Here is an 8645-nt window from a genome sequence, read left to right on the forward strand (position 1 = left end):
CTTCCTGGTCATTCCAAGTGGCCCTTCTCTCTCTTGAATATATTGTATTTAACACCGATCTCCAGTGCCCAGGACCATGCTATTTGAATATCTGCATACTTACATCAAATATGTGGCTTTAATTATTCCTATGTAACACTGTGGATGTACATTCATCATTATAACCTCCAACTCTTTTGCTGCCAAACTGCTCCCTAGAGAGTTATTCCCTTTCTTGCATTTCTGCAGTCAATTATGCTACTGAAATGTAGGAGCTTGCATTTATCAAGATTTATTCCATTTTTGCAGATAAATTCCTCAAATTTTCAATATAATTCTGAATTCAATTCCTGCCCACCAATGCACTTGAAGTCATTCCCAGTTTGGTGTTTGAATCTGTCTGAGTGCCCAAACCACAGCAGAGCACCCAAACACACTGCAGTCTGACAGTCAAGAGTTGCCTGCTACTCTTTGGCCAGTTCTCCAGCCAGCCACCTACCCATCTGACCATAGGTCATGTTTTCCAACTTTGCTCATGACACTGACATGTGAGACATGACATCTAGGAATCAAGATCTGCCCTGCATGTCATTCTTCCTTCATCTGTAAGGTCTGCTGCCCGTACGTCAGTTGCCTTGGCTAGATGTGTTTAAGTCTTGATAAGGCCATTACCAGCTGTTGAGCACCTTTTTGTTTTTATCCAGGCGGTTACAAATTGCTGATCAGTTAGCATGTATGTCCAAGAATTAAGTTAAAATTAGTCTAATACCGGGGATCTCCTTTCTTCTATTTTTAAGAGAAGATAAACCTCCAAGTTACCATCACCCACTCTTCTGAAGCTGCACACCCCCTTCCCAAAGCTCTGATAATTCTCCAACTCCTTCAGGCAGCTCCCAAGATATCCAGATTCAGCCCTGACATGTCCAGCTGATTCAGAATGTCTCAATTTTCATATTTATTGCTTTCTTATTCTAGCCAGAGTCCTTAGGCATTAGTTATTAGTATTAATTGTTTTAGCTCTCTCATTTAATCCTTCATAAAATACAGAGAAATACCAATAACTTTGCCTTTCTTAGCTTCCTTCTTTTTAGATTTTTCCTCACTGTTGAAGACAGGACAGATCCTTTCTCTGGTCTTCCTCTTACCAGTAGAATATTTTCAGAATCTTGTATCTTTTATAATTAACTTTTCTTCCTGCACTGCCACTTAACTCAGTAAACCCCTTGTAAAAATCATTTTATTTTAAGAGGAGCATACAAAAGAAAAATGCAATTGCTTTCTGTAACGTAATCAAATAGAGGTTTTTCAAAGTTACCATGTCATTTAAATATACTGGATCAGTAGTGACATGGTGAATGCCAATGAAATACCACTTTCATATTATACCAGCATCATTTTGCCAGTAAATTTCCCCATGCAGACAAGTCCTTAGCAGTATTCCCTAGTGTTCTCCCATTGTGAGTGACATTTCATAGAGCTGGGAAGAATAACATTGAAATGACCCTAAACCGTGATGGAGTGTGGCAAAATTGTGAAAATGTAGAGGCTCTGAATAGGAATTATTTTAGATTTTAAATACATCTTTCTTGTATTAATCTAGCGGAATTAGGGAGCTATTAAACACAGCAGACCAAACCAAAAGAAGCCAGGAACTGTCGTGTAAAAAATTATTCCAGTCAAAGTGAGACCACCAGGCTAACTAATTTCACTGCAAAATACCTACAAGGTCACGGCTATTTGTACATGTAGACCCTAGTCTTCCTATTCCCGGTGGTGATAAATGCTAGCTATGCATATTTTTTTCTGGGAATTGGCCTTTAATAATTATCATAATAGTATCTGGCTCTAAATACCAGGTAGTTTCTCCACTCTTGCCAGCTTGTTGCCGTTCTAGCTGACTTTTGTGTTACCTGTGACAAGCAGTGGCACTGTGGATGTCAAACTGGGCTTGACAGCTTCACCAGGGAAGCTGAGAACATCTCCAAACATCAGACTTTTCCCCCTACAACAGCAACCGAAGAAAGCTGTAAACTTCACTGAGGAGGCAGCAAGTCAAGACAAAAGTGTCGTTGCATTGCGTGTCCTATAGGAGCTCTCCCTCGGCTGCATTGAGGTGGATTGTATTATCTCCCACATGTAGGTCATATTCACGGTTACAGTGAAACCTCCCTCTTGCAACCAAATGGCCAAACTGTCACACTCTATTCAGTAAGTTCTCAGCAAATGATGCATATATAGAGGAAGATCTCAATCGTAAATTAATTGTGCATCGAATGATGTCACATCTTGAGGATCTGCTCACTGGCAAAACTATCCGGTGCAAGTGTTTCTCCACCCCCAAAACTGGAAACTTATCAGGGTAGGTGATAAACAAATAGTAATAAGAAGGGCCACATCCAGTGGGATTTTGAATACCCCCAAGAATGGCTTCTCCACAACCTCTCTGGGCAACTCGTGCCAGTGCTCAGTCACCCTCACAGCAAAACAAGTGTTTCCTGATGGTCAGAGGGAGCCTCCTGTGTTTCAGTTTGTGCCCACTGTGTCTGGTCCTGCCACTGGTCACTACTGAAAGGAGCCTGGCTTCTGTACACCCTCCCTTCTTTGCATCATCTCTCTTACATGGGCTGAACAGTCCCAGCTCTAATTCCTGTGTATAGAAAGCTCATCAACTTGAAATCCCAGTCTTAAAAATAGGCTTAACCAGGTGCTCACCTGGGATGGGATCTCTCCAGAATGCCCTTGAGCTACATCAGCAGACCATTACAGAGAGCAATTGGCCACCATGGGCTCTGCCGTAGCTGTTGGAGGTCTACATGGGAGGCTTGTAGGTGCAACGCCTTCCATCGAACATGGTTTAGAAGTGGTAAAATTCCATTTATTTGAGAGGTTTGTCACTGTGTTTAATCGTGTTCCTTGGTTGCTATTTGATAATGCTTCTTTTGTTCTCACAACTTTTTTTACATGATTTTAAAATGGGTAGGGGGAGATATTTCTCAGAAAAAAATATATATATTTGCAAAAGAGAGTTTCATGCAACTATAATTCCATTTAGATCTCTGTCAGTGACAGGCAGAATTTACTTAAAGATATTTTCTGTGCTTTACGGTTACTCATTCATGCAAATAAAGATAGCCCTTGAAGCCAAGTCACCTTGCCCTCTCAATCATCCACCTTGCCCTCCAGAGCTCTGGGGGGAATGCTAAATTAAAATCTGTCTGCTCTGGCAGAGGTGGGTTTTTTGATATAAAGCCAGAATAATTATTCAGACATATGTTTACAGCTGCAAGGTTATATTTTGCTGAAGATTTTTTAAAGTGAAAATGTAACTTGGTTGCTAAAGGGGTTTCTCTTTAATCGCTGCAGAGGTATGGAAGACGGCAAAAATTGTGAATTTAGCCTCTTTCATCTCACTCCTTGCAACTTTGGTTTATTCAGCTCACCTTTTTTTTTAATAACTTAAAATTTTGGAGGGTTGAAAACATTGCCAAGTTATGTCATTTAAGGAGTTTCAGGATATTTTTGTGCAGAGAAATAAAGTTACAGTTTTCCCCCTTTTTGGCCTTCTCTGATAATAACAAACACCAGTCAGACTGAAGTCAAAGACTGCAGGAAGTTTACGTTAGTCGTGTTAAGAAAAGTTCAATGGAGGTCTTCAAATAGTATTTAAAGTTGTTTTGCAGCATCAAAAATTAGCTTAAAGGATGACAAATGTAAATTAAGAAGTGGATAGCTGGAATTTAAAAACTCTCCAGTAATAAAAAGAGATCCAGACTTTCATTTTTTAACTGTATCAATCCTTGAAGCAACAAGAAGAACAGTAGAAACAGAAGGGGAAAATTCTCAAAAGAAAGGTGACTCTGTCTTTGATGTTTTCATGGCATTCACGTTGCATAAGCCTTGCAGGAACCAGTAATGCAATACAAAATAAAACTTCCTCAAATGTGTCAGGATTCCACTTTGGGTATTAAACTCTTGAGTACTGATGCATCTAAAGAAACTGTTATAGGGCTAACTTAATGAGAGACCTGAAATACCTCTAGATGTTCCTCCCCACTTCTTATTTAACCCACTTTTTCTTGAAATTTGAGCTTCCAAACGATGCCTGTTGCAAACCAGACCTGGCCAGTTTGGCAGACTGTCCATTTCCACCTCAACAGCTGGAGCACGTGTGCAGTGAAAGTGGTACACAGTACATCCTGATTTTTGTCTCTCTCTTTCACTAGTGCGTTGCCTAGCAGTTCTCATAAGAAAATCAATTAGAGTGAGATCAGTGGTTTTCAGCCATTCCCCTGCCTTGAGCTGCAAAGTCCCTGGAAGCCCTACCTCATGAAGCTGCAAAGCCAGAAAGATGTTGGTCATGAACGCCAAGCAAGTGTAAGTTGGAAACACTGGAAAAAGCCTCCAGGATCTTAGTTACATTATTTAAACCAAAAAAAGACTTAAGAAGTGATTGACTAGTGTAAGCACGCACATTCATGAGGAAGTGATCTTGGATGCTTTGTGGCTTTTTGATTCAACAGAGAAAGACATCCAAGAGTTCGAAGCGAATGCTATAGAAAGAAGTAGAAACAGATTTTTTTTTAAAAGGACTATTATTGAAACCTAAAAGTTTTGTGGATCACTCAGATCTTACATTTCAGGATGGGATAGGCTTCTAAAGATGTGGGAGCTGCCTGGGAGGAGAAACATGGGAGGAGCCTGGCTTATGTCCTGGAGGAGGTCCCACGAGATGGTCCCTGAGGTTCCTCTGGCCCTGCGGTCCCGTGGAAACAGCCAGAGGCACCAAGAAAAGAGTTACAAAGCTTGCAGGCAGAGAGAAATTATCTGGAACTTATGAACCCTTCCTTGTGGCCCAGAATCACTTCTGATAAAATCTTTGAAATTAGCCCACGCTTCATGGGGTAGAGAATGGGCTGAAGGAGGAAAAAAATATTGCAATTAATTAAAAAAAGGTTTGCTTCTTTGTTTTCTTTATCTGTATGTTTTATACTATGTTATACATTCTGTTGTTGAAATCTTTAGTGTAATCTAACAAACAGTAGAGTTTGGGAACAAATTTGTGGACACAAATAAACTTTTTCTTACTTATAATGTCTAATCCTGGATAATGACATTACATTCTTGAGACACTAAGATCAACATTGTAACTGAGCCCATTTCAAGACCTATCAGCTTTCATTAACACAGCCATTCATCCCTCCTGTAATCTATCTTCTTATACTAATCAAACTATGAATCAAAGAAAATGTCTGTGTCTATATGCCTTAAGTTTTACCAAAGTCTGTTATTTAGCTCAGGGTCTGATTCACAAAAACATCCACCCACCAATCTAGATTTGTATATTAATTTCCATGTAAGACACTTTTCTTGAAAATACTATACTTTATACTGGAATTTAACACTGATTATAGAGAAAAAGCACACTGACATTCAGTTCAGGGGCTTAATGAATTCAGAATGATTCAGGCCTTATTAGCCCCAGTTATATGTCATTTCATTTTATACAACCATTTTCCCCACCCATTTAATTTAAGAATAATCTTTTGTCAGAGTTATTTTTTTAACACTTAGAAATCAGGTGGACTGCCATTGAGGCCACTTTCTGATACAAATTATTCTACTGTACTGAATTGTCAAGATGCTTTCTAGTCTTTCTGAAAGCAGCTCATAAAAGGTATTCTTTTTTTTTTTTTAAAGGAGCTAGTTTCTGCTCTTCGTGCATCTTGCAGAGGATTTGGCCTCCTCTTTAATTGAACAGCAGATGTGTTAGATGGAGAAATTCCAACCTGTGGGTTGACTATTGAGCTGGGAAGTAGCAGTCTCCTCTTATTGGCCTTATGCCGTGAAGGTTTCCAAACATGAGGTTGGGTTGACCAACATTTGCCAGTAACAGGATTTTTGAATGCCAGTAAAGGCTCATCTGCTCTCCGATGCATTCAAGCTACCTAAAATACCAAGTGTTCTGTTTCTGTTGCATTATATTGTGAAAAGAAAACAAGTTAAGTTATCTGTAGCAATGTGGAGAGATAGACGCCACCACCAGCCCTCCTGCATTTCAGGTCAGTGCTGCAGTCTTGTAAACAAACACTACTGTTGTTAAACAAAGATCTCTTCTCTAAAAACTTATTTACAGCATGTGCAAATCCTTAAAATTTAGTTCTGTCACATACATCAGAGTAATACTCATTTACAAAGAGCTTACTGAACTTGTAAGTACTACTCCTTGTGTGCTTGTGTTGCTGAAAATAAAGGTGAAGGCAGAAGAAAGGCGGAGTACTATTACACCAAGTTGTACAGAGAATACCAAATCCTTGCCTTCCTTCATGACCCACTCTGGGAATCAACCTTTGAAGTGGTGTTTGTTGTCAGCATGAGTGGCTAAGAGCCAGATCCAATCCCTTTCCTCACCGAGAGTAACTCCTTACTCCTCAAGTAACCTTGCTGATGGAGACATAAGGAAGTGTGGGAAACCTTTGGCTGTAGAGCAACCTAAGAAGCTTGTGAGCCCCTGTGGCTCAAATAACTAAGCAAGGTGACAAGTCCATCACAATCATTGTATCATAATCAATATTGTTTCACTGTAGGGATGACAGAGCACTGGACCAGGCTGCCCAGAGAGGTTGTGGAGTCTCCTTCTCTGGAGACATTCAAAACCCGCCTGGATGCGTTCCTGTATCACCTGGTCTAGGGGATCCTGCTCTGGCAGGGGGGTTGGACTGGATGATCTATCGAGGTCCCTTCCAAGTCCTAACATTCTGTGTGATTCTGTGATGAGCTGATATACATACCTATCTACCTACATGTATAGTGTATATACATATATGTGGCACTTATACTAATCAAGTCCTGCTGATTAAATGGGATGGGATGATAAATATCAAACAAGAATTTTTGCAAATAGCTATCAAAAACCAGCAGTAGAGATCAAGAGAAGAAAGAGGCAGAACAAGTCATGATCTGCTACAAAACATTTCTCTTCCTCGGCCTGAAGTCCTCTTAAAATGCACTAACACAACTCTACGGAGAGCTACAACTGTCTCTATGTCCAGTAAGCCAACCCTCATGTTCTCCACAAGTCACTAGCTACAAAACAAGCTCTCCACTGAATCCTGACAGCCATCCAGCTCCAACGCAAGGCTGAGTCCCCCTGCTACAATGGGACTTACCTCCTTCCCAGAGGCCTCATGCCCAGGATCTCTGTTGCTATCCCTCCATTTCCTCCCACGGCCTCCTGCCACTGATGCCCAGAGAAGATGGGATAAGCTGGAGAGCCAAGCAGTGCCATGTAGACAGCTGAGCTATGACCATGAGGAGATACGGGCCAGTGCAAATGGCATTCATTTCACAGCTGTGCATTGGTAAGGCAGATTTTGGAGCAGTCTGATGTGTGAATTTACTTTTCTGTCTCCTGGTAGACTGCTGTATGCTACCAGGAGAGTTTTCATAGGTATCTGGAGAGAAAAACTCGTTAATTTTGCTCTCTCCCTTAGTACCACTTAGTGCAATTAACGCTTTTCTTTGGAAGCCAAAAACATATAGTTGTTAGACATCTCCTGAAATCAGGTGTATGTGTGTGCCCAGTGCTTACAGACTCTAGCAGGCTCCTATAGTTGTAACAGAAACAGAGTACCTTCCGCTCAATCACTCATGTCTTAAATCAATCTGCAACGATGCCTCAGGTGAACCCTGTGGTCTCAGAAGAAAATAATCAGGACCTATATCTGAATTTTAAAGATACGTATACAATCTGGTGCTGTAAACGAAGTTAACAGAAAACAGGTATCACATACAGAATTCTGTCTTATCAAGTGATACAGTGGCAGTTTCAGAGACCTTTGCAAAGGAAATATGTTTCCTATAGCAGATGGGAGAGAGAATTTATGTTCTGTATTGATGAAGTCTAGGTAAAGAAAGCCATAACCAGTAGACCATAAATATATGGATGAATGAGACAAGACCTATTTTGAAGAGGAAATTGTCGTAACTACATAAGGAGATACAGATGGCCATTATAGTTGCCTCCAGTAACTGGGAGCAAATGGAAATTGCAAAATGTCTCTTCATTGTTTGATGAAGTCCCTTCTTGGCAGAAACCAGATATGTGCTCTACATACCAAAATACTGCCCAGCCCACGTGTTTCCCAAAGCCCATCCATAAGGATGGACCCTCAGCCAGTTTGCATTAATCCATGTCCCAGTATGCCCCAGCCACTGAGACCATGCCTTCTCTGAGTGGGACAGAAAGGGCCTTGCAAATACATGATGGCATTAAACATCTCACCATACCCTCCTAGATGGAGAAAGATTTTGTGATGATCTCAAGGAGATAGACATCATTTGGGCAAAGTACAAAACTCCTCAGAGACAAATCTACCCTGGATTCCTGTCCTCTTAGACTTGGGTAGATCAACCAGCAAAACTCATTAAGCTTCTGGGCTATGTTTATCTGCAATCAGATGGAAGGTTGGCAAGAAAAATAAAGGAACTGTAACCAGGCTTTTTAATAACTAATGCTGTTAGTACAAAACTCTGCCATTTAAAACTTCCACTTGAAGTCTACACTAGGCTTCTGGATGACTCTTTTATTTTTCCTAATGAAACTTCTCACTCTTGTGTTCAGGGCTGCACAGGAACATAAGTGTCTGGAGTATGTTGATATGCACAGA

This window comes from Mesitornis unicolor, unplaced genomic scaffold (genome assembly GCF_000695765.1).
Source record: "Mesitornis unicolor isolate BGI_N332 unplaced genomic scaffold, ASM69576v1 scaffold14377, whole genome shotgun sequence".
Taxonomy (NCBI): domain Eukaryota; kingdom Metazoa; phylum Chordata; class Aves; order Mesitornithiformes; family Mesitornithidae; genus Mesitornis; species Mesitornis unicolor.